Below are 24,662 nucleotides of genomic sequence, written 5' to 3'. Positions count from 1 at the left end.
CCAAGGGCGCCCATGCCCGGGGGCAAGGGGAGGACGCCCCCCTCCCAGCCCCTTAGCTCTCAGGGAAAGGCAAAAATTTAATGCAGTCAGGTGTTTTTCTTTCAAGAAAATGATTTAAAAGTCGGTATTACGTAGAAGTGATAGTACCGCCCCCCACCAACAGGCAGAGGATACCGTGGGTGTTATTCTACCGCGGACTACAAGTCGCCATTCACCTTTCAAAATATAAAAAATACTACATACCCACAGGTCTAGCCTCCCCCCCATACAAACTGTCATATGGGCGCCCATGCTGCAATCTAGTAGTACAAGACGAAGTCTACTGAGGTTGAGTTAATTTTGTAGGGTGACCACTGAGTGCGCCACCAGAGATCTCCGGCAATTTAAAGTCACAGGGAGTGTTTTGACTATTGGCAGCCCTTCGAAAACCTACAATCAGCCATGATACCTATGATTGATCGCGCATGAATGAATCGACAAGTGCTCTTTGCATCCGTAAAAAACGAGATGCATTCCTTTGTAGGAACTTCTATGTTTTATTTAGGCTGTCGCAAGGAATCGAGATGAAAGAAGACGTAATGATTAATGGTCGCATTTTGCCTGGGCTACTAAACTGCTGAACGTGCTTAGCTTCCTAAATGTAAATCAAGCAACGAACAGCAAAGGGAAGAGAAGAACGGAGCGCATTTCATGTTGAAAGAGAACATATTCAAAGACGTGAGCTTCGCTTAAGTTCCATTCATCCACAGAGCCGATCTATAACTTAGCGTGTGTACAAATACCGCCTCAGCAAGTTCTTTCCAAACTGGATCAATCAATTACCACAGGATATACATGTATACAATTACTTTCGTGAAAATTAATGGTATAATGAGCGTATGGACTCTTCAAATAGGTGAATCCATATATAAATGCACACTGTCTAACACAAAAGCCGGCCCCGTGGTGTAGGGGTAGCGTGCCTGCCTCTCGCCCGGAGGCCTGGGTTCGATTCCCAGCCAGGTCAGGAATTTTTCTCTCGACCTGAGTGCTGGTTCGAGATCCACTCAGCCTACGTGATTAGAATTGAGGAGCTATCTGACGGTGAGATGGCGGCCCCGGTCTCGAAAGCCCAGAATAACGGCAGAGAGGATGCGTCGTGCTGACCACACGGCCCCTCGTAATCTGCAGGCCTTCGGGTTGAGCAGCGGTCGCTGGGCAGGCCAAAGCCCTTTCAAGGGCGTTAAGTGCCGTGGGGCACTAACACAAAAACAGATACTATTATTTTCAGAACAAGGAAATACGTTATGCTGCTTGACAGCCGAAGTGAGAATAATGGTTAATTTTAAAAGCATTTTTATTAGTCTTCACCGATCTCACAATTAAAAAGAGAGTGTTAATAATTTTTGTTTTAGTGCTGATGTCGAATACTGTAACAACAGAATCACCAAAAGACTCCGCCCTCCATCAAATCTTGCATTTGTGGCCAAGACGGTTATGATGGTTGCTTAAATGGGCCTAACATCTAGATCATCGGCCATAGCTAAGATAATAAATTATCCACAACCACAATCCGTAGGCCTATACCTCAAATTGGCACCTGAGAAGACGAATATAACTGACAAAATGACGAGACACTCCTCATTTCCAATAATTTTTTGATCTTGTCATTGGCTATTAGAAGCAATGGACGACGTAATCTTCAGCTTCGTGGGCAACATATTTTAACGACGTCTGTACTGAATCTATAATAGAAATTAACATTAACTAAGATTAGGATTGGCGCAGTATAAGGGGCTGCCTGGTCAAGGCGGTAAAGGCGTGCTCGGTTCGCCCGGAAAGACGTGGGTTCGAATCCCCGTCAGTAAGTCGTAGAATTTACGAAACGAGATTTCCACTTCCGGAGGTGCATATCGCCCTGAGGTTCAGTCATCCTACACCAAAAATGAGTACCAGGTTAATTCCTGGGGAGCGTAGAGCTAACCACTCTACCCCATCACGTGCCGAGGTTAACAATGGTCTCTTCCAAGGGCCTTCATGGCCTGCACGAAGGTGACTTTGCTTTGCTTTGCTTTGCTTTGCTTTGCTTTGCTTTGCTTTGCTTTGCTTTGCCGCAGTATGATATCGGTCGAAATACCTTTGGGTTCTTGGTCTTCTCGTACTACGTTGCTGGCCATGTCTACGGAGAATTTCAAACAAAGAAAACTCGAGTAAATCATATATTGTGCCACTAAAGAAAAATAAAGCATATATATCAAAACCGTTGCCATACGCGCACTCACCGAAATCAACCCCTTTAAGCCCAAACCATTGTTTTAAACGAGAAGTTGATACCTTATTGACTTCTTTAATTTGACATTCAAATTGAAAATTTTATCACCGAATATTCATTTATGCCAAAAATAAACCATGTTCTCATTAGGGAACAATGAGATTGAGCGGGTGGGTGGAGTTCTTAAAAATATTCACGTATGAGATTTATCAGTATGAAATAGAAATATCTATACTATATGTTAACGTTCATTTTGCTGAAAATGTATGCACATTGTAACTAAATTAGGTTCGTGAAAAACCCTAAAATAAGAAATGACTGAATTTTTAGTAATAACGTAACAAAGTCATATTAAAACTTGCTTAATTTCTACGGTTCAGTGGTGAAGTATCGGTCTATGAAACCGAAGATCAAAACCGGCAGAGGTAGTCCAATTTTTTAAGGGCGAAAAAATCGATTCCGCACCTCATGTCGCATGACGTCGCCATGTAAAATCTCTGACACGTCTGATGTTTACCCAACAAAATTAATTAAAATTCAGCCTCAGTTCGCCCAGCCATCTGGTAGACTAAATGAGAATACCGTAATTGACGCGCAGACGCCTTAAATGGAGTTAAAATGCGTGTACACGGTAGCTGTAACCATATTATTATTATTATTATTATTATTATTATTATTATTATTATTATTATTATTATTATTATTATTATTAAGAGGATTTACCTGCCGCAGCTGAGCTGCGTTTAAAAATCAAGCTAAGAATCTTCATAGCTGATCGGATACAGTGCATTGTCAGCAAGTGCTACTGAAGTCTTTGATTGTGAGAAAGGTCTGAAAAACAAAGCTGGAAGAGGGCATGAACCTTCGGCGTAAATGTGACACATGATAGTACTATTCAGGTCTCCTTTGTCATTTTACGTTACACATCAAAGCATGCAAGGACACAGAGGCAAGTTTAATATACCAAGCTACTTGATCACTCCAAAAGTGTTAACAAAATAATAGTAACTAAGGGAATCATATAGTATGGATTATTGTGGAACAAGCTGTGACTGAGTTTTTATTAGACATGGTGTATGGCAGAGCTGTGATCGTTACCGCCCACGGCTACGAGATTTACGATTCCGATAAAGTGCTGCTAAAATAGGAATGAACTGTTGCCACCATATCATTAAAATTTACAAACTTAAACGAATGATCTCGCACTTCCAATAGACCCAGTACGTTGACAGGCGAGGATATCACATACAAGGATCTCTGAACAGTTCTAAACATGTCCATCCGCCACTTTCAAGCAAAAAGAAGGGAAGTAAGACTAGAGTTGAAAAACGTTAAAACGAATTCAATACATTTCATATCAACCGTGCCCTACCTTTAGTCCTTGACAAATAATAATAATAATAATAATAATAATAATAATAATAATAATAATAATAATAATAATAATAATAATAACGAACGAGTTGGCAGTGCGGTTGGGGGCGCGCAGATGAGAGCTTGCATTCGGGAGATTGTGGATTCGAACTCCACTGTCAGCAGCCCTGAAGAGATTCTTCCGTGGTTTCCGCATTTTCACACTAAGCAAATGCTGTGGCTGTACGCTAATTGAGGCGACAAACACTTCATTTCCACTCCTAAAATTTTCCTATCTCATCGTCACCATAAGACGTATCTTAGTCGATGCGACGTAAAGCCACTTGTAAAAAAAAAAATTTAAAAACGTGGGGGTTTACGTCTTATTCCCCTGCAGGTCAAACACAGGCACAGCCAGAGAACATATTGAGGCAACCTGACGTCGGTGATTATCTCCACATTCTCTACAGGTTACTGGCAATATGACAAAGACAGCTAACAAAGTAACTACCGCAGGCACTAGTAGTAGGTTATCTCGGTCATCGGATTCTGGGAGACCGAGAACATTATGTAGGAATATATCGGAGCTACCCAGATCTCTTCGCCCAAAGTGAAAACATTTTACTGGCACTTTAAACATCAATGCACTTCTCAAGATTGGCAAGCTAAAGCACCTAACGGACACATTAGACAAACACACCAGTCAATGAATGCTATCATGAGATTCCAATCTCAGACTTTCAACACTGCAGTTAAAAGTGAGAAAATTCACCACCTGAAAATTACTTGTAAGGAGATAAAATGCAATAACAAAGAACGCAAAAGCTAGAATGGGTAAACCGTAAAACATGCAAAATATGCATAAGGTCATATTCTAAACAGCTATCGCCCTTACACAAACGTTTATATTACTTGCACAGATCAGCATAGTGAGCTGGTGGAAACGAAGGGTGTATTTTAAAGGTATTCACGAAATACGATAATACACTGCCTGAGAAAAAACGTTAAGCTCCCGGAAGGAGTGGTCCAATATTATCCCATTTCGGTATACATGCATACCATTGGTGTGTGAGTACAAATGATTTTCAAGGATTTGTAATGTGTAAAACACCCATCAGAGTGCATTCGTGATGGCACCGTCCTGTTGTTGATAAGTTGTTACCAGTCAACTGCTTTGAGTCAGACAGTTTAGCAAGATGTGCATAGAGGACTATGTACAGTACAAAGCATCCGCGATGCCTCGTAGACGCGTTAGACACCCTATCCACCAACTGACAACATTTGATAGAGGCCGCATTGTGGGACTGCATGAGGCTGGTTGGTCATATGGTGCAATTGCCAGGCATGTGGGCCATTCAGAAGTCATAGTGGCCCGATGTTGGACTCAATGGGTACATGAGAGCACTCAATCACGTCGTGCAGTTTCGGGACGACCAAGAAACACCACCCCGAGGGAGTACTGTAGTATGATGCGCAAAGCATTGCGGGATCCCATAACTTCGGCACCCGCCATCCGCGAACATGTACTGTAGACTCTACAACATCCTGTGAGTTCCCGCACAGTGTCTCACCGACTCGCATTCGCTGCACTGGGGTCCTACCGCCCCATGCGTCGGTTGCCATTGACACCAGAACACCAACGCCTGCGTTTGCAGTGCTGTCTTGCCCAAGAGACATGGACAGAGGACGACTGGTGCCGAATCATGTTCAGTGATGAGTCCCGCTTCTCCATAACTTCCGATGACCATCGTGTGTGGGTTTGGCGGCGTCGAGGGCAGATCCTGCTCATATTGTTAAAAGACACACAGGCGTAATCCCTGGCATCTTGGTGAGGGGAGCCATGGGATATGCGTTCAGGTCACCTCTAATTGTGCTTCGGCAGACTCTGACGGCACAGCGATACGACACAGACATTCTGCGTCCGCACGTCCAACTCCTTATGGCACAGCACCCTGGGACAGTGTCCCAACAAGACAATGTACGTTCACACACAGCACGTGTATCTATGGACCGCCTAGAGCATGTTGAGGTCCTACCGTGGCCATCATGGTTCTCGGAGCTCTCCATCATTGAACACGTGTGGGATGACATTGAAAGGGAGCTCCGTCCCAGTAACAACCTGCGGGATTTGGAGCGACAAGCTACAACTGTGGACGAATTTGCCTCAAGAAAGGATCCAAAGGCTGTTTGACACCATTCCGAACCGCATAAGGGCATACAATGCGGCTAGGGGGTTGCGACACCCTGCTATCCTGGCGCCAACATTCCACCTGTAACTGCCAACGGCCTTTTCTTTTTCATTCCATACTGTAATCAGATCAATAACGGCACATGGTCTTTCAGCATATGTAGTTTCATTCACTTTCAACAACTTCTTCTGCGAGGTTAACATTTTTTTTTTTTTTTTGTCAGACAGTGCATATTTAATGAACTATTAAAACTGTCAACTTAAATTGTAAGCGCTTCACGTCAAAAGTGGCGTGAACCAGACGCCTCTGCAGAATATTATGCATACCTGTTACCCTAGCAACTTTTTCTTATTTTTCTACAATTTGCTTTACATCACATTCACAGCTAATGGAGTTGTTGGGAATCCAGTCAACATTACGACTGAGGGCTCAACATTCTGACGAAATGAATGTAGGCTTACCTTACCATATATTCCCACGAAGATATATTCACCCACTCTACCTTTTATATAGAGTTTTTATTTTATATTCCTGTATCCTTTAAACGGTGAATGCAAAATGTTTACGATTTTGCTTTACACCGCACCGACACAGGTCTTATGGTGACGATGGGATAGAAAGCGACTAGGAGTGGGAAATAAGCGACCGTGGTATTCATGAATGTAAAGTCCCAACATTTGACTGGTGTAAAACCACGGAAAACCATCTTCAGGGCTGCCGACAGTGGGGTTCGAACCCACTATCTCCCGAATGCAAGCTGATACTTATACGACCCAAACCGCGCAGCGGCTTTCTCGGTTTAGCAACTTTTACCGAACGAAAATACAGCACGGATAACCAGTTTTCTCCCTTGTCTAATGTCCATACCGATGACGAAGGTGAAAGCCACCGGTCTAATGTACAAACAGAAAGTAATCCTTAACGTTTGAGAAATTCTGGAAATGCTGGAATTTTTCACGGGACAAATAACTCGCGGATCTAGTTTTAAATCAGTGAGAAACTGACAGACCGTGTTTGAGGCGTGGTATTGTTTTGCTGGTACTAGACAGCACTTCAAGGAAGCAGAAAAGTGTTGGTTACGCTGCTCGCGAAGCAAATATGTTTGAATGTGTACAGATATTTTCTCAACCGGACACGACATCACGACATCGCTATCGCCGCAATACGAGGTTCAGTGACCATACTCCGCAATCATCTATATAACATTTGAAGAACCATACATCATGCCATATCCCAATTTCATTGCATATCTATTCCTGAGCCTTGTGGTGGTTATTTTCTATCTGGCACACAAGCAAACTCAACAGTAACTTAGAAGACAAAATATTGTGTAGTAGATATACTTTGTCCTTGTCGCAGCCTCCGCATGGGGGAAGTTGTATTAATAAAATCCAAAAGCAGGTCTTCAATGTTGTGATGTTGAAATCTGTATCCTCGAAAGTCCCGAGTGGGATGCCCCAACATACAAACACCGCTAGTTATTTTACTTTACGAATAAGAGGTCCAGATGTGAGAGGATTCGGTACGTTCATTAGCACAGCAATTCGGTCTCGTCATGCAGTTACAGGTCGTTAACATGGCTGTTATATGGCCAATAGCAATCTACACTCAGCATGCGTTAACAAGGCCCGTGCTTGCATATCAGATACAATTGCCCTCAGACAATATCAGCGACGTGACCGCAAGACAACACAACGTAGGTACGGAAGAATAAAAAAAAATAATGAGTGCAATGTTTCCACACGACTCCCTTTAAAACAAATGGACGGCAAATATTCTGACTATAGAAGGAAATGGAAAGATTAAAAAATCCACAAATCCACATTACATTAAAATTTACATAATTATAAAGTAGTAGTTATATATGCCTAAATAACGAAGAGATGTAGTTGATGAAAACACTGCTTGATTTGCCCGACCCGTCTTGCCATCTTAAGTATGTGATCAAGAAAGAGGAAAATCTGGAATGTGCTTCAAATCAATAACCAGTGAATTTCTACACTTAATGTTCAAAATTCCCAAGTAAGATCATCAAACGGATTTCTGTAATAACTAAAGCTTAATGCGCAAGACTGAAAAAAGTATTTAAAACATTATGCACCAGTTCAAACAAACTCGACTAAAAATATTCACCTCGTTCACATAATATATTCAGCAACTTCAAACCACACAACTGGGGTCTGTAAATACATGGATTTCAAATTGCAGAATACCCACCGTTTTATTCACGGATAATGCCCGTGTACGGTCAACAGTGATCGTGATGGACAGTTTAAACAACGGATCAATGAACAAACCCGGATCATTTCTGTAGCGGGTAGTAAATGTTCAAAAGAGACAGATTGCTACGAACACACAACTCTTCCAAATAATGCTCATTCACATTAGGGGGGGGGGGGGGGGAGAAAATGGAAAGGAGACACCATACTGAGATAAGTGATTGCACATTATCTGCCCCAGAATAATGAGATAACGATGGGCCGTAATTCCTTTAAGATAGGCAGCAGTAGATTCCTAAACCAAACCTTCATAAATAATACGAATTACTTCCGCAACTTGTGCCTTTTTGTACAGAAGAGAGATTAAATGTTTCTGAATTTTTCGTACAGATATTGGTTTTAAGAAACCTATAATAATAATAATAATAATAATAATAATAATAATAATAATAATAATAATAATAATAATAAAGAGTGAGTTGGCCGTGTGGTTAGGGACGCGCAGCTGTGAGCTTGCATTCGGGAGATAGCGGGTTCGAACCCCACTACCGGCAGCCCTGAAGATGGTTTCCGTGGGCTCCCATTTTCACACCAGTCAAATGCTGGGGCTGTACCTTAATTAAGGCAATTGGCCGCATCTTTCCTACTCCTAGGCCTTTCCTATCCCATCGTCGCCATAAGACCTATCTGTGTCGGTGCGACGTAAAGCAACTAGCAAAAAAAAAATCTTCGTCGGAATATATGGTCAAATTCGGCAGAATGTTGAGCCCTTAGCCGTTAGCTGTCATAAATAATCTAGACGTCACTGAAAAGAAGTAGACCTACTACGAAAATGGGAAGTCTACCCTAGTTTCCTGCAGTTTTCGCAACTTCGCTTGTGACATACAGCGGCGGGCGGTCCAAATGTGGCAGGAAGGGCACATGGCAGATGTTCACAGTTTTAAAATACTGAAGAAGCATATATATGCCTTGATGAAACAACTTTCAATGTATTTATTTTAAACACTATTCTCTTGTCACCCTGACGTAAGCCCTCCTAGTCTCATGGTAAGCAGTCGCCACTGATCACGTATCAGTTTGCCATCCCTACCAAAATACATACAGTACAGTAACATACTCTGAGTGACACATTCACACCATTCATTACAGGCACCGACTGCGTAAGAAATGTTATAACAACCATCACCAATACTTCAGTCGCTTTCATACTGACCAAGTCAAAGATGAGACAGTTCCATTAGAACATGTGAATTTGAGATTCACCAGGATAGCAATGCAAGCGAAGTCTAGCATGCGTAAACAAAGGAACCAACATCTAAAAAAATAAAATAAATAAAAAGCTTGAAACTTCCAAACTCTACATCTTTGCTTACATCTGTAACCAATACTCTAATCCACCGAAAATATCGAGGTGGCGATAGATACATTTTAATTACAGCACACCTCATTTCTGTTAATTCAGGTATGATTTAAAAAAATACGCTATGGTAAACCAAGGACAAGAATGTCCGAAATGTTTAGATATTCTTAAAGATCAGAATTATAAAGCACTCTACTCTTAGCGGCTTCCTACTATTCTTTTTTTCTGTAGAACAAACTTTGCACTGGAGGTGTTTGTTGTTCGCCAGGAACAGATGAATAAATTGATACGATTCTGTCGCAAGGCCGCCGAACTTCAACATTCATTTCCACCTCTGAGTTCCGTCGCGTGCGCTGGTCTGGTTCCTAAAGTGCAAAATCATGAGAGGGGGCCATGTGGATGCCGCTTGTAAATTTAAAAAAAGTGTGATAGTACATATATCACTCCCCCGAATTATATGTAGAAGTTAGAGATATTATTGTCAGTATTCGATTTATTATTATTATTATTATTATTATTATTATTATTATTATTATTATTATTATTATTATCAGTATTTCATTTGTATATTTTGCCATTTATATTGGTAAGCTGGAAGATATCCACATATGTAGGTATGAGTAATTTGTTTTGCACGAGTGGGAAAACATTGCTTTAATAACTCTGGTAATTTGAATGAGTCATCTGGCTACCCCAGTGTCTGTTGTGATGTACTTGTGTCAGGGAATTCCATTTGTCATGTATATATCCCAGCCTGATGAGATGAGCTTGTTGTTGTACCAGGGAAAGTTTGGTGATTCATGAAAACTCCCGAGTGTTTGTTATTGTCTTGGGAGGAAGAAGTAGTTCAGGGCTTGGGCTTGAGAAGAGGACCACCCATGATTGGCTGGCAAGCACCAATCCAGACGTCTCATCTGAGAGGAGGGGGATGTTGATGTCTATAAAGGTTGATGATACGGCAGCAACCAGGAAGACTGTATAGGACATTGTATGTGAAACATTGTAAGGGTGATTGTAAAGGAACGAGAAGGAAGACAACTATAACTACACCTGAGGCACTGTACGGGAAGGAAGTGGTGCTGATACACGGTACTGGAGTGACACGGCAGCAATGGACTGGACTTCAAACGTTCGTGGAGCGTAGTCGTGTTATGTTTGTGGAGAGTGCTTGCGCATTAAGTATTGTAGCACTTGTGGCGGCCTAGTATTATATGTTGGTGAAAGCTATCTCAGACTTTCCATAAATTTATATGTTGAGGATCGACAGACGTGTGTATATATCTTTACAAGTGTTAAAATATGTGAACACAGTAGTACAAGGTACAGTATCTGTGTGAAGTGATAACTGCCGATTATGAGAATCGGTAAGTCGAATTGATATAGAGACAGTGAAGGGTATTCATCTTCAAACATGTACATTGTTCATCGGACCATCTACAAATGGTAGCTTAGTTCTCACTTTCGTTTTCCCACGGTTTTCATTATTGTTGTTGTTGTAAATATGGAGTCTTCCAGCAATATTTTATGTGTGTATTATATGTATAATGTTGTATGTTGATGAGGTGCTCATGCACGGAATTTGTTCAGAATATAGTTAGCTATTTTAGAATCAGTGTTATTGATGAACCTAGGTGCAGTTCCTACCTAATTAGTCGTTTTCAGGAGGTTAGGTAAGGCCTGCAGCAGATGTACCAGTACGCAGCATTATGTACACGCCCTGGGATATAAAGTTTATCATGCTCTTATCTAAATTCGAGGGATCCATTCTGGTGAACTCTGGCGCCCATACTACGGACATTTCGGTTAATTATGCTTATTAATTTTATTAAGTTTTTGAGTAATTTTATTTATATATTTTTATTCATGATTTTATTTATCAGTAGTCATCAACTTATTACAATTGGCTTCCCAACGTGTGGCTGAATGATTGGTACATCTGTTAGGCTTATAAGTGTAGGTGCACTTGTCAGGTGTGGTTGGAATTCTGCAAACTATGTCAGTGAAGTGTTTTATATATTTCATGTGTATTTTGGAGTATGAAGAAATGTTGTAGCGAGTCCAGTATTATAAAATTGAGAAGTAGAGAGGTTTTTAAAGTTGCTGGTACTAAGAATCAGGAGAAGAGAAGGCAAAAGAATTCCACCACATTGAGTTTATCTAATTTAAGTAAGAGTAGCAAAATGGCTGATAGTGGGAAGGATCTATTGGCAACGATGGGTGAGGAACCGAATAACCCGTCTCAAACTCAGCACGTAGGGGTTGTTAAGGAAACGGTTCAAGGGGAGGCTTTAACTTTTAGTATGATTAAATCGCTATTTAATGAATTGTCTAGTAAAATCGATAATCAGAGTGTTGAATTAAACAGTAAGAGTGATGAATTGTCCAGTAAGATTGATAGCAAGAATGAAGAGTTGAAGAGTGAATTGAGTTTTTTAAGTAATGAAATATACAGTATTAATAGTGAATTAAATTCAGTTAGTACGGAATTGTCCAGTAAGATTGAGAATCAAAGTAAGGAGTTAAATTTAGTGAGTGTAGAATTGTCTAGTAAAATTGATAGTTTAAGTAGTGCTGTGAATGGTAGAATAGATGAATTGAACCAGAAGTTTGACCATCAAAGCAGGGAAATTCAGGAAGTCAGTAATAAGGTAGAAGCTCAAAGCTTGGAATTGACTGAGAAAATTGAATGCCGATTTAATGTAGTTAGGAAAGAATTTGTTGAAAACAGCAAGGAATGTGATAAGAGAATAAAAATAGTGGAAGATAAAGTAGAAGAAATAGATAGAATTAAATCCAATCAGAACGTTTTAGCGAAGCGTATAGATGAGAAGAATGAGAAATTGGAGAAAGACCTTAAGTCGGTAAAAGATGACCTCAAGTCAGTAGAAGGAAATGCCAGAATGGTAGTGGAAGAAGGAATTAAATCATGTCATGTGAAATTAAGGCAAGAGATCAGTCAAATCCAATTAGGTAGCAGCATATGTAATAGGTACGTATCTTGTACGAAGGACTCTGAATTACCCAAGTTTAATGGTCGGCAGTTTAATCCGATGGAATTCTTGAAAACGGTGGAGAAACGGTTTTCTAAGAATCTTGACGATGGTTTGATTGATTGGAGTATGGTTGATGAGCTGTTGGATGTTGCATTTGTTGGAGAAGCTAGATCTTGGTTTCAAGTTTATAGACAGGGGATTTCGAGTTTGGAGGAATTTAGGGAGAAATTTAGTTCTAAATTTTGGAGTGATGCTATTCAGGGAAGGGAAAGAGATCGCGTGCTATTTGGCAAGTATAAACCTCAGGAAGGTGTATCTATGACGGAGTATTTCTTAGCGCATGTTCTGATCAGCCAGAATATTGAAGGTCTAGCATCGGAGAGAGATACAGTCCGCCAGATGTTGAGGCATTTTCCTGAGAAGGTCGGATTAGCTGCATGTATGCAGAATATTGTTACGATTAAAGAATTAGAGCAGCTGTTAGAGAGGTTTGATGCTTTGGAAGGGCAGGGGAGGACCAGGCAAAGTGAAGGTAGGAATTACGGGGATAATGGCAGACAAGGTAATCAGCTAGGGGGAGATAGGAATAATCAGAATTTCAGTCATTCTAGGCAAGGGAATCAGGGTGGTAATTCCGGAAGGGGAAATAGACAGTCTAATCAGGGAGTTAATCACCAGGAATATTATGGCAGAAGACCTAATCAAGGGGAATCAGAAAGTAGGGGGCGTACGGATCAGAGACCTCCAGATCAAGTGCCGAGACATGATAACAGTGAACAGTCCACGTCAAGTAATTTAAACCGGAATCGGACTTCTTAGTTGGGTCAGATAGGCAGTCCGATACCGAAATTCCTATTCACGTGATGAAACAGGTAAGTTATGATTTAGACGTGAAAGAGGAATTATTGAATGACCCTGTGTTTTGTGTTCAGGGAGATTTTGAGAATAGGGGGCGTGATGAAAGTAAGAAAGATGTGTCGGATGTCTTACTTTGTGCTAGTGGTGATGGTAATAGCGGTGTTGCGATCGATAATCTTGTGGAAGTTTCTGAAATTGAAAGTGAAGTTTTTTGTGAAGTTGATGAAGGTTGTTTTGTGAGTGAAGAGTGTTTACGGAATATACATCATGAGGATGTTTGTGTTAATTTAAGTGTACGTGAGGAGAGTAAAGTTAGGTCCATTATGTGTGAAAATGGTGACTTTGAGATTAATGAAACTTCTGATAAGAGAGTCGAAAGTAGCAGTGTTGTTGGCATGAAGGTGGTGCAAGTAGGAGCTGATATGGAAGGTGGTGAAGATGGATTAATTGTCGGGTCATTAAGTAGTAATGACAGCAATTTCAAAGTGTATTATGGTAAGAATTTCAGTAATAGAGTGAGCGTGAGTGAGAATGGAAATGTCCGTGAGATGAAAGAAAGTCTATCCAAGCGTGTGTATAAAGTTTTATTTAATGCTAAGAGTTGTGTGAATGATGTGAATGATGTACTGTGTGATATCGATGTGGAATGTATGAAAAAGTATGTGATCTGTTTGCTTGCATTAATTATGGTTTTGTGGAAGAGTAAACATAGTGAGATTCCCGCGCATTTCAGAAAGAGGGATTTCCTTTTTATGAATGTTCCGAATGAAAGTTTGTATGATTCTTGTGTGACTGGATGGTACGAATCTTTGTGTGTGAGATAGAGTGTATTCTAGATGTAGTTAGTTTCTATTACGGTACGCATTCCTCACTTATCGATGTCAATGTGAAGTTTATGTATAGTTTTTCCATTTATATTAGGGTCCGTATACTGTGGACAGTAGAATAGGCAAGTGTGCTTATAGGCTCCTAACCACTGACAACAAGGTTCTTGGAACATTTAATATCTATAGCCTTCGCAGATATAAGAAATGGGATCTGCACCTTGGATGTATATATTATCAGTTATGAGTTTTGTGTATATAGTCATATTATTATTATTGTTTGGACAAATTGTATTTCGTGTGTGCGAATACAATGCAGTAGACGCAATGTATATATCATTATTACAGTAAATTAAGTGTTCAGTTATGTCATTATAAGGTTATGTATGAAGTTCTGTTTTATGGTGAATCATAATATATGATATCATCGATTCACCAAGGGGGCGTTATGTGATAGTACATATATCACTCCCCCGAATTATATGTAGAAGTTAGAGATATTATTGTCAGTATTCGATTTATTATTATTATTATTATTATTATTATTATTATTATTATCAGTATTTCATTTGTATATTTTGCCATTTATATTGGTAAGCTGGAAGATATCCACATATGTAGGTATGAGTAATTTGTTTTGCACGAGTGGGAAAACATTGCTTTAATAACTCTGGTAATTTGAATGAGTCATCTGGCTACCCCAGTGTCTGTTGTGATGTACTTGTGTCAGGGAATTCCATTTGTCATGTATATATCCCAGCCTGATGAGATGAGCTTGTTGTTGTACCAGGGAAAGTTTGGTGATTCATGAAAACTCCCGAGTGTTTGTTATTGTCTTGGGAGGAAGAAGTAGTTCAGGGCTTGGGCTTGAGAAGAGGACCACCCATGATTGGCTGGCAAGCACCAATCCAGACGTCTCATCTGAGAGGAGGGGGATGTTGATGTCTATAAAGGTTGATGATACGGCAGCAACCAGGAAGACTGTATAGGACATTGTATGTGAAACATTGTAAGGGTGATTGTAAAGGAACGAGAAGGAAGACAACTATAACTACACCTGAGGCACTGTACGGGAAGGAAGTGGTGCTGATACACGGTACTGGAGTGACACGGCAGCAATGGACTGGACTTCAAACGTTCGTGGAGCGTAGTCGTGTTATGTTTGTGGAGAGTGCTTGCGCATTAAGTATTGTAGCACTTGTGGCGGCCTAGTATTATATGTTGGTGAAAGCTATCTCAGACTTTCCATAAATTTATATGTTGAGGATCGACAGACGTGTGTATATATCTTTACAAGTGTTAAAATATGTGAACACAGTAGTACAAGGTACAGTATCTGTGTGAAGTGATAACTGCCGATTATGAGAATCGGTAAGTCGAATTGATATAGAGACAGTGAAGGGTATTCATCTTCAAACATGTACATTGTTCATCGGACCATCTACAAATGGTAGCTTAGTTCTCACTTTCGTTTTCCCACGGTTTTCATTATTGTTGTTGTTGTAAATATGGAGTCTTCCAGCAATATTTTATGTGTGTATTATATGTATAATGTTGTATGTTGATGAGGTGCTCATGCACGGAATTTGTTCAGAATATAGTTAGCTATTTTAGAATCAGTGTTATTGATGAACCTAGGTGCAGTTCCTACCTAATTAGTCGTTTTCAGGAGGTTAGGTAAGGCCTGCAGCAGATGTACCAGTACGCAGCATTATGTACACGCCCTGGGATATAAAGTTTATCATGCTCTTATCTAAATTCGAGGGATCCATTCTGGTGAACTCTGGCGCCCATACTACGGACATTTCGGTTAATTATGCTTATTAATTTTATTAAGTTTTTGAGTAATTTTATTTATATATTTTTATTCATGATTTTATTTATCAGTAGTCATCAACTTATTACAAAAGAAGCATCGAACCATGATACCTAAATACCGAGCATCGAACCACGTTGCGAAGTATACGCGCTTAGAGCTATGGGCGACACTTCAAAGCAACTTCTGTGATTTAGCTTTCTATATTTATTTCTTTTTTGGCGGAGAGGGAGGTCACTGTGTATTTCCAGGACCGTTTTGCTCTTTGACTTGAAATAATCACTACTCGAAGTCTGTCCCCATAGCCTTGAATCGCCCTAATCACTCAGTCCGGATAGAATGAAGACTGCATTGAAAAAAGAGTCAATACATTTTAAGACATCATTCACGATTCAGAAAAAAGTAGAAAGAAAACACATCCCCGGCTTCATTAAATTAATTTTCCAGTTTTTCATGTTCCATTATTCTTTCAAGGGAAACGCTGACAAGATGCAAAACATTATTAAGGATATTATCACTGAAGACTAAGGAGAGAAAAGTGAATGTATAAGGTAAAAAACCGCAATGGACGGACGGACGGACGGATGGATGGATGGATGGATGGATGGATGGATGGATGGATGGATGGATGGATTACTTGTTTTATTTATTCAGGCAAGACTTAAGGCCTTACACATAACCAGATTAATTTATGCCTGTATTCCAAATGTAAGAAAGAATGAGGGCAAATAACTACGTATTAGTCGTGTATCGCGAGGTAATTTGCTGGAATGTATGCACATGCTCTTCAAGCGTCCTTGTAAGTTGTTCTGCGTGATCCAACTTCGGCCTCTTTGTTGTCTTCCTTACAGAAGAAGCATTACGCCTAACATTTGGATGATGATGATGATGATGATGATGATGATGATAATAATAATAATAATAATAATAACACACGTCTTAGATTCAATCGAAGTCAACTAAGTTTTACGATGTTCTGTTCTGAATACTGGATGCGGTTTATCTGCTATCCATCACATGAAAATTGCTTCACAAGCAATCCCACTGTGTTGAAACTGCAATCGATTACTAGTGAACTATTAATAAAATGAACAATGCAAATCCGTATTGATGTTGCAATTTCTAATCTGAGTGCTGCACATCGTACAAGCTAATAACAGAGTTTCGGTCCTTCAGTGTTTGTAAATTACAATGTGTTATCAAAATGGTTGTTGTTAATGAATATTATTATTCACTGAAGTGTAAAGCGATTTTCTGCAAGACAATACTGCGACATCGTGATAGCAACCATCAGTATTACTCACCTGTATGAAGGTAGTTTTCAATTACAGTTTATCAACCAATAGCTAAAACCATATAAAGTAAATTACATTGAAGATCAAGATAATAGGTTCTAAAAAGAAAGAAGAGACGAAAGCGACTACGATGATTAGGGATGTGTCTGACATGCATGCACAGCAACCTATTCTTCAAACTGTTCAGTAGCTTCTAAATTATAATTATAATTAATAAATAGGTCATTTTAGATCCAGCGGGCAACGACAGTGCTGTCAATTAGACTTTTATGAAGGCAAGAAAAGTACCATCGAGCGACAAACACACAGTGAATTAGCGCTATACAGTGTAACGCCCGAAGTCTCGGGTGGTTTCTTCTTCATTTGCAAACAAATTGAAAACAACAGGTCTGTCATGGAAGTTCAAGTTGAAGGGAAGATAATATTAGGGCGCACAAAATACCTGTCGTAAGGATTTAACTCGGATGAAGAATGGACACTGCAGCAGGGGTTTGTCGAGGTATCGACCTTGGTCACGTTAGCGTGGGGTGACCCTGGGACCGCGCCCACTGCAAACTTCCATTCTCTTGGCGCGCGCAAAGGAGAACCACACCCACATCGGTCATCGTCCGTCCCTCTGTCCGTCTTAAACGCCTCCATAGATACCATTATGTAACTAATTAAATGTCCATACGATTTACAAATTAAAATGCACTCGTCTTCCAGCGCTCTAACTGCAAGTCTAACGTTGCCAATTAGATGATTTGGAGACTGACTATCTGTAAGTCTAACGTTGCCAATTAGATGATTTGGAGACTGACTATCTGTAAGTCTAACGTTGCCAATTAGATGATTTGGAGACTGACTACCTGTGTCGGTGCGACGTAAAGCAACTAGCAATCATGACTGAACTATATCAGCAGTACAAAATTATATTATTTGGGACCTGCAAAAAATCATATTCGAAGATGCATCCACTTTCCACAATGAAAACAGCTAACGATTTGGACACTTTATTTTTATGAACCTAAACTGCACTTTGTTTCCTATGCATTATCTGGACGTTCCATCGAACATGCAAAACAAATCTGACTGTTAACGTAATAATCGCTTTCACACTTAGACAACCCTATGAAAAACTTACAACCTTGAGAGCTTTGTCTTGTATGAAAAACTACCTTAACCCCTTTAATTGTAAGGTAGGTTAATCGGTTTCACTGAAATTCAAGAAGACAAAATTAAAATGAAAATCCTCATGTATCCCAATTTCCTTTATCTATGAAACATCATCGAATAGAAAATACAGCCGTAAGCGTTCTCTAAATGCAGACTTACCTCACCACCCAGACGTGCTACGGACAAGGAAAACGAAGTTTACAAGTCCATGAAAGCTTGGAAGACTACAACGAGGGATTACTACACTTATTATTACCGAGCGAGTTGGCCGTGCGGTTACGGGCGCGCATCTGTGAGCTTGCATTCGGGAGATAGTGGGTTCGAATCCCACTGTCGGCAGCCCTGAAGATGATTTTCCGTGGTTTCCCATTTTCATATCAGGCAAATGCTGGGGATGTACCTTAATTAAGGCCACGGCCGCTTCCTTCCAACTCCAAGGCCTTTCCTATCCCAACGTCGCCATAAGACCTATTTGTGTCGGTGCGACGTAAATCCACTAGCAAAAAAAAAAAAAAAAGAAAGAAAGAAAACTAATCAGAGGGAAAATAGAAGAGGGTCGCACCTTCGAAAAATGAAGGAATCGGGCAAAAGAAGGTGGGGGGGGGGCATGAAGGGCGTGAAAAAGAGACTCCCTAGGCCTCGTAAACCTTATACCGTCGTGGTCGGAAGAGAACAAGTTAACCAAGGGAGGTCAAATAAAAAACATGAACATTAGGAGCCTTACACAAGTGGAACCAATGCCAGTATCAGCTAGGGTAACCGTGGTCCCCAACCCACGCTCACAAATCGAAAGCCTCTGATTCCCCGTTTAGTCGCTTCTTAAAAAAGGCAGAGGATACCATGGATGTTATTCTACCACCACACCTAAAGGGGGATATGTGGAGGGATGTAGTCACTATTGAGTGTTTCTGTGGTGGCTGGTAGTGTGTGACGAAGAAGAATGTGTTGGAACAATCACAAGCACAATTACCGAGTAAGAGGATCAACCAGACGCAAGACCCAGCTGGGAATCAAAACCAGGACCCTCTAAACTGCAGGCGCCAATGCTAATCTTTCAGTCAAGGAACCAAATAATAATAATAATAATAATAATAATAATAATAATAATAATAATAATAATAATAATGAATCGATGTCTATGAATTTGTTTAAACCCACCGTATTTAAACAGGTGAAACTGACCCAATTAAAGTGCACTTTAATGACCGAGATACATTTCCAAATAATTTCACTTTGAAATAATCTAAGTTTCCTTTTTAGAAAAATATAACCATGTGCTAATGTACGACAAGTCCAAAGCGTTATCCCCAGTTACCGCTGAAAATCCTAAAAGAATGGATCATCACCATCATTATTACCATCATCATCATCATCACCATCATCGTAATCATTCGAGCGACACAAATTAACTGACAGACATGGTGCAGGTAAGAAATTATAAACCAGTTATTCCTCTTGATAAACTACATTTGATGTATTCTTGGGGCCGTAGTTTTGGGAAATTACGGGACCAAATTTCCCATTGTCATAATAAATCTCAAGACACACTATCACTATTTTCATTATAGTAACCGAGAAGCAAAAATATATTATTACCAGCATTTTCCCGCACGTTCCACTCTCAATGCATCATGTTGTTCATTAATATCCCCACGAATGTATTTGCGAAGTTTAGAGATAATGAAATAATACATATGAAATGTTTTCTTCTTCTTCTTCTTCCCGATGAGGCCTGCTAAGGACCAAAGGCCAATTTCAATTCAGTTCTTCATACTTTGTTGTTTTTTCTTCTGCTCCTTGCAATATTCTTTCATCCTTTCACTATGCTGTTTCCTTCTGTCCTCGGACCACTTCGCACCAGGCTTCTTGTTCAATCTTCCTTGGAATCCTTCCATACTTACTACCCTCTTTCTAAAAAAATTTCTGTCCATAATTTCTTGTTCTCTTTCATTCTAAATCTTTCTTTACTTCTTGAATCCAGCCAATTGTTGCATTTTTGTCCCAAAGGTACTTGAAAATTCTTTTTGTTCATCTGGAATGTAACACGACCTAAAACGTTGAAAGTCTGTTTCGATTACAATGCGGTCGTGAAAATTCAATATTCATTGACATGCCCCACAACGGGCGACTTAAACGCACTCTACAGTGTGCTAGCAGCAGTGCCAGACCTGTAGCTCAGATCCTTTCAAACAGAACAAAGATGGCCTAGGCCACCATAGCTCAATTGGTAGAGCAACCGACGTGAAATCGGGAGGTTGTGGGTTCGGATCCCACTGGTGTCCGGCTGGCCATTTTTTGTTCTGTACTTAACATCTCTTCAACACGTACTACATGTACGTAACACGACCTAAAACGTTGAAAGTCTGTTTCGATTAAGCATGTAGTTATTTATGATTTCCCCTAATGAAAAACTAAGGCAAAATATTCAGAGCAGACTTTCCTATTGCTGTAATCTACGACTGAGACGACGTTTCTACAGGTTGGAATAGAAAGAGTCGAGAAAACACGCAATAAAGGCATCGTTTTAGAATTAATAAACGAAGAGAAATGCAAAACTATGGCACATACGATTGAAGCACGTACTGGACGCGCAACTTTTAGTGATACCTGGTGTTACGGGAGTGAGGAGTAAGGGGGAGCTTTCCCGGTTCCGGTAATACACTGAATGGAAATGAAATCTGTACTGAATCGACAGTATGATCGATATGAATTTTTTAAACCTTTTCTATCTTAACTCTTGCGCTGCGATAATCGACTTTTGTCGACTTGGTACTTTCCTGCTATAGTTTCCGCGCGCTTCTTTAATAATACAAACAGCTATAGTCATATGTACTAAGCATTGTTTGAAAACGTTGCCGCCAATACTGGATCTGTGTTTATTTGTTATCTTTTACCCGCCCGCCGGCCAACATTCCTGTCAGCTGTCTAACCGATAACAGACTTCACTCAGCAGCTAAGAGCGCGCGGAACAACATTAGTAATGAGTAGGGCAAGGCATTTAATGACCAAAAATTAGCACGGAAATGCAAAATAAAAATGCATTTATGACCTAAAAATGGTTAACAAATGACACAAAATTTGAAAAAAATGACCAATAAATTAATCGTAAGTCACTTATTTATTAATCCTTTAAGAAACAATCAGCTGATTTGAGAGAGAATTTTAATGGATGACAATGCATTAAGTTTAAATTATTTTTGTTACTAACAAAGTAATACCACTTTGCACCCCTGGTGAAAAAAAAAATGAAATATTTTAGAACTAGCATATTCTTCAAATACTCTCCTAGCAAATAGGTGTCATTTAATTAACAAAGCATATTTAAGAAAACAAACTTCAGTGGCTGTTTACAATAAATTCGAATTGAAATACACAATAAAAACTTTGCGTAGGTTCTCAAACGAAAACTATTGCCTATTGTCTGCAAGTAACGATTTGTACATGGAAAAGCTTCTCTCTACCTCAACTGAAACAATTGGTGCATACTGAAAGCAAGCAATATCTCCCGGATTCAATTCACAGTCGGTAAGAGAAAAATTTTCACCCGACAATGCTTTGCCAATAGAACACAAAGTTTTATACCCACTGTTCTTTTGCAACACCTTATTCAATTTCATGGATACAACTTCACCCACTTTACCACACACACGATTCAGATCATTCACAACTTTATACACAATTTGCAGCTGCTCCACTAGTGACACTTGGGATTTTTCTACAGCACTTATTGCATTAGGAAGGGATCCGAAATTTGTTTTTATGTAGGAAAGTTTACCTGCAATTTCTTTGTCAGCCAAGAGTTCCTGGGCTGTTTTTATTCATCCAGCCTCAGTTTTGTCGAAGGAATCGACCACTTTCTTCACAACTTCAAAGTTCTCGCAGTAATAACAACAAGCCTCAATCCACGTCCCCCATCTAGTCAAAACAGGTGAAAAGGGCAAAGGAATTTCAAGAGCTTCTGTTTTGAATGCTAGAACTCTAGATGGGGCTTTTAAAAACACTTTCTTTATGCACCCAATTAACTTGTCAACTTCAGGAAAATTATGTCGTACCTCTTCCGCGATCCGATGTAACGCATGGGCTAGGCATGTGACATGCACCATTTTCGAAAAGAGCGCTTGTAACGAATTTGCAGCCTTTACCATGTAGGGTGCTGCATCTGTTATTAAAAGCAGCACATTGTCATTCCGAATGCCATCGGGCCACAATAGCCTCAAAGACTGGTCAAACAGTTTGCTAATTGTTGACCAGTTAGCTTTGTCCAATTGCTCACAATGTAGTAGAAATGGTTCTCCAGCATTCCCTGCTTCCAAGACGCCTACAATAACGTTGGCTATATATCGTCCCATACTGTCTGTTGTTTCATCTATGCATACCCATATGTTTCCGTCTCCCTTATCCTTATTTCTTGTAACGTTTTGTCATAGCATCTTCCAACGTAGGTTCTTCGTAATGTTCTGGGAAATGGTACAGATTTTCCAGTCTCCTCTTCTAAGAATGTACGCAGCTTTGGATGGTTCAATTTGTTCAGTGGAATATCGGCGCATAAAAATGCTGTACACAGTTTCTCACAAAATGGAGAAAATGTTGAAGATTCACCCAGTAGTGTCTGGTGTAAGCCACGGTTTCTTTTATCTTCAAGGCGCTGCACACCACGTTTATGTTTTTCTCGCGACACATGTTGTTCAACTGTAAACTTATTTTCTGCTGAAACTCACACATCACACACTTTGCAAAATAATATTTTCCCATCAGTGGAAAATATATTTTCTCCATATTGTGTAACAAATTGTTTTAATTTAACAATTGTACTTCCTTTAACTTTGGGCATCTTACAGTACTTGTCAACAAAGAATTCACTCGACTCTCAGCACGCGGGCGACTGACTTCCTTCTTATCTAGCTGAAGATAAGGAGCAATGCCCAGCTTGCGCGAGTCCATTATGCGTCTTACATATAGGGGAAGCAGGTACTGCTTATAGCATGTTTTCTTGGAAGTGCAATCGAGTTGAAAATACTCTTTCCTTGAAAACTAGTGGCAGCAGGGTATGTCGCAAGTCTACGTTCTTTCTTAAGCAAGTTATTTGTCTAAATTAAACATAACAGGCAAGTATTATAAACATAAATAATATTAATTAAATATCCAAATATAACGAAATATAACACTTCCCAGAAAACAATTAAAAATGCCAAAAATGACCATAAATTGCTCCAAAAATGACCTATCTCTTGTAAACGGCAAAAAATAAAAAATAAAATGCCCTAACAAATTGCCCTTACTTAATCAGTCAATTCATGAAACACATGTACACATACTCAAGCTATATTTTGGCCTTCATAAAAAAAAAGATGCAAAATCATCAAATGCCTTGCCCTAGGAATGAGATAATGACAGTGAAGAAATCTTCAATCTTTTAGTGGCCGATTCTGATTCGGACTGTTCAGTAAATTTGGACAATGAAACAAGTGATGATGTGCATAGTGATTGTTCGGAAGAAAGTGCCAACGAGGAAGAGCTTCATTCTGTATCGGACTATCAAGATATTAGTGATGACATTGATATTGCACAATGAATGGAAGAATATTGTATAACAACCTTCAAAAAAGGGCAATTAGTGCTCCTGACTTCAGAAATTCTGTCATAATGGGACTTCTACAAGAGCACCAGCGCAGTCCGCCGGCGAAACGAGGATCTTCTGATTACATACCTCAAGCGCGCCTGACGATGCGGAATTTTTTTGGGGAGCAGCAGGACAAGAGTCACAAACCTAACTGTGTAGTTTGTTCCATATTACCAGAAAAATGTTCAAAGAAAAAAAAAAAGGACTGTGCAAGAGAAAACAGACGGTATTTCTTTGTAAGAATTGCTTAGGACAGCCTACAATGTGTCCAATTCCATGTTCGAAGATGTATCACAATAATGTGTATTTCAAGGTCAAATGTCACTGCTAGTTTGCCAAAGTTGAGTTAAAAATGGTGCAATGGTGTTGAATGTCACTAACCTTAAAAAAAAAAGTTTCAGTTCATTTGGAAAGCACGAAAAAAATACATTTTTCTGTAAGTGTTCTGTTTAAAAATACCGCAACGAAAGAGTTTTAAGCCAACAACTGTGTCACTCACACACACACACACACACACACACACACACACACACACACACACACACACACACACACACACACATTATATAATATTTCTCGATGCGAATCATGTTCCTACCATTAATTCTATAGTTTGGCTTTGCTGTGTAAACAACAACAGTACTAGTACCGGTACGTAAAGTGTACGCCAGATGTCTCACGGCGATGCATAAGCGATTCATAGTTTGTGTTTCAAAGGTTGCCAATACG

The 24,662-nt window shown here is 39.7% G+C and overlaps 1 protein-coding gene and 1 non-coding gene across 2 annotated transcripts in view; one reads left to right on the top strand and one right to left on the bottom strand.

Moving 5' to 3' along the window:
* Positions 1 to 24,662, bottom strand: part of LOC136875886 (uncharacterized) — a 637,093-nt gene that overhangs the window by 396,132 nt on the left and 216,299 nt on the right. The gene's annotated exons all lie outside the window — the stretch shown is intronic.
* TRNAS-UGA (transfer RNA serine (anticodon UGA)) lies at positions 20,523 to 20,599 on the top strand. The gene has a single exon. It is a non-coding gene; the product is annotated as a tRNA-Ser (tRNA).

The sequence above is a fragment of the Anabrus simplex genome, chromosome 6 (assembly GCF_040414725.1).
Source record: "Anabrus simplex isolate iqAnaSimp1 chromosome 6, ASM4041472v1, whole genome shotgun sequence".
Classification (NCBI taxonomy): Eukaryota; Metazoa; Arthropoda; class Insecta; order Orthoptera; family Tettigoniidae; genus Anabrus; species Anabrus simplex.
Note: the sequence above shows the minus strand (reverse complement) of the source record. Positions and strands in the feature narration are given on the sequence as shown.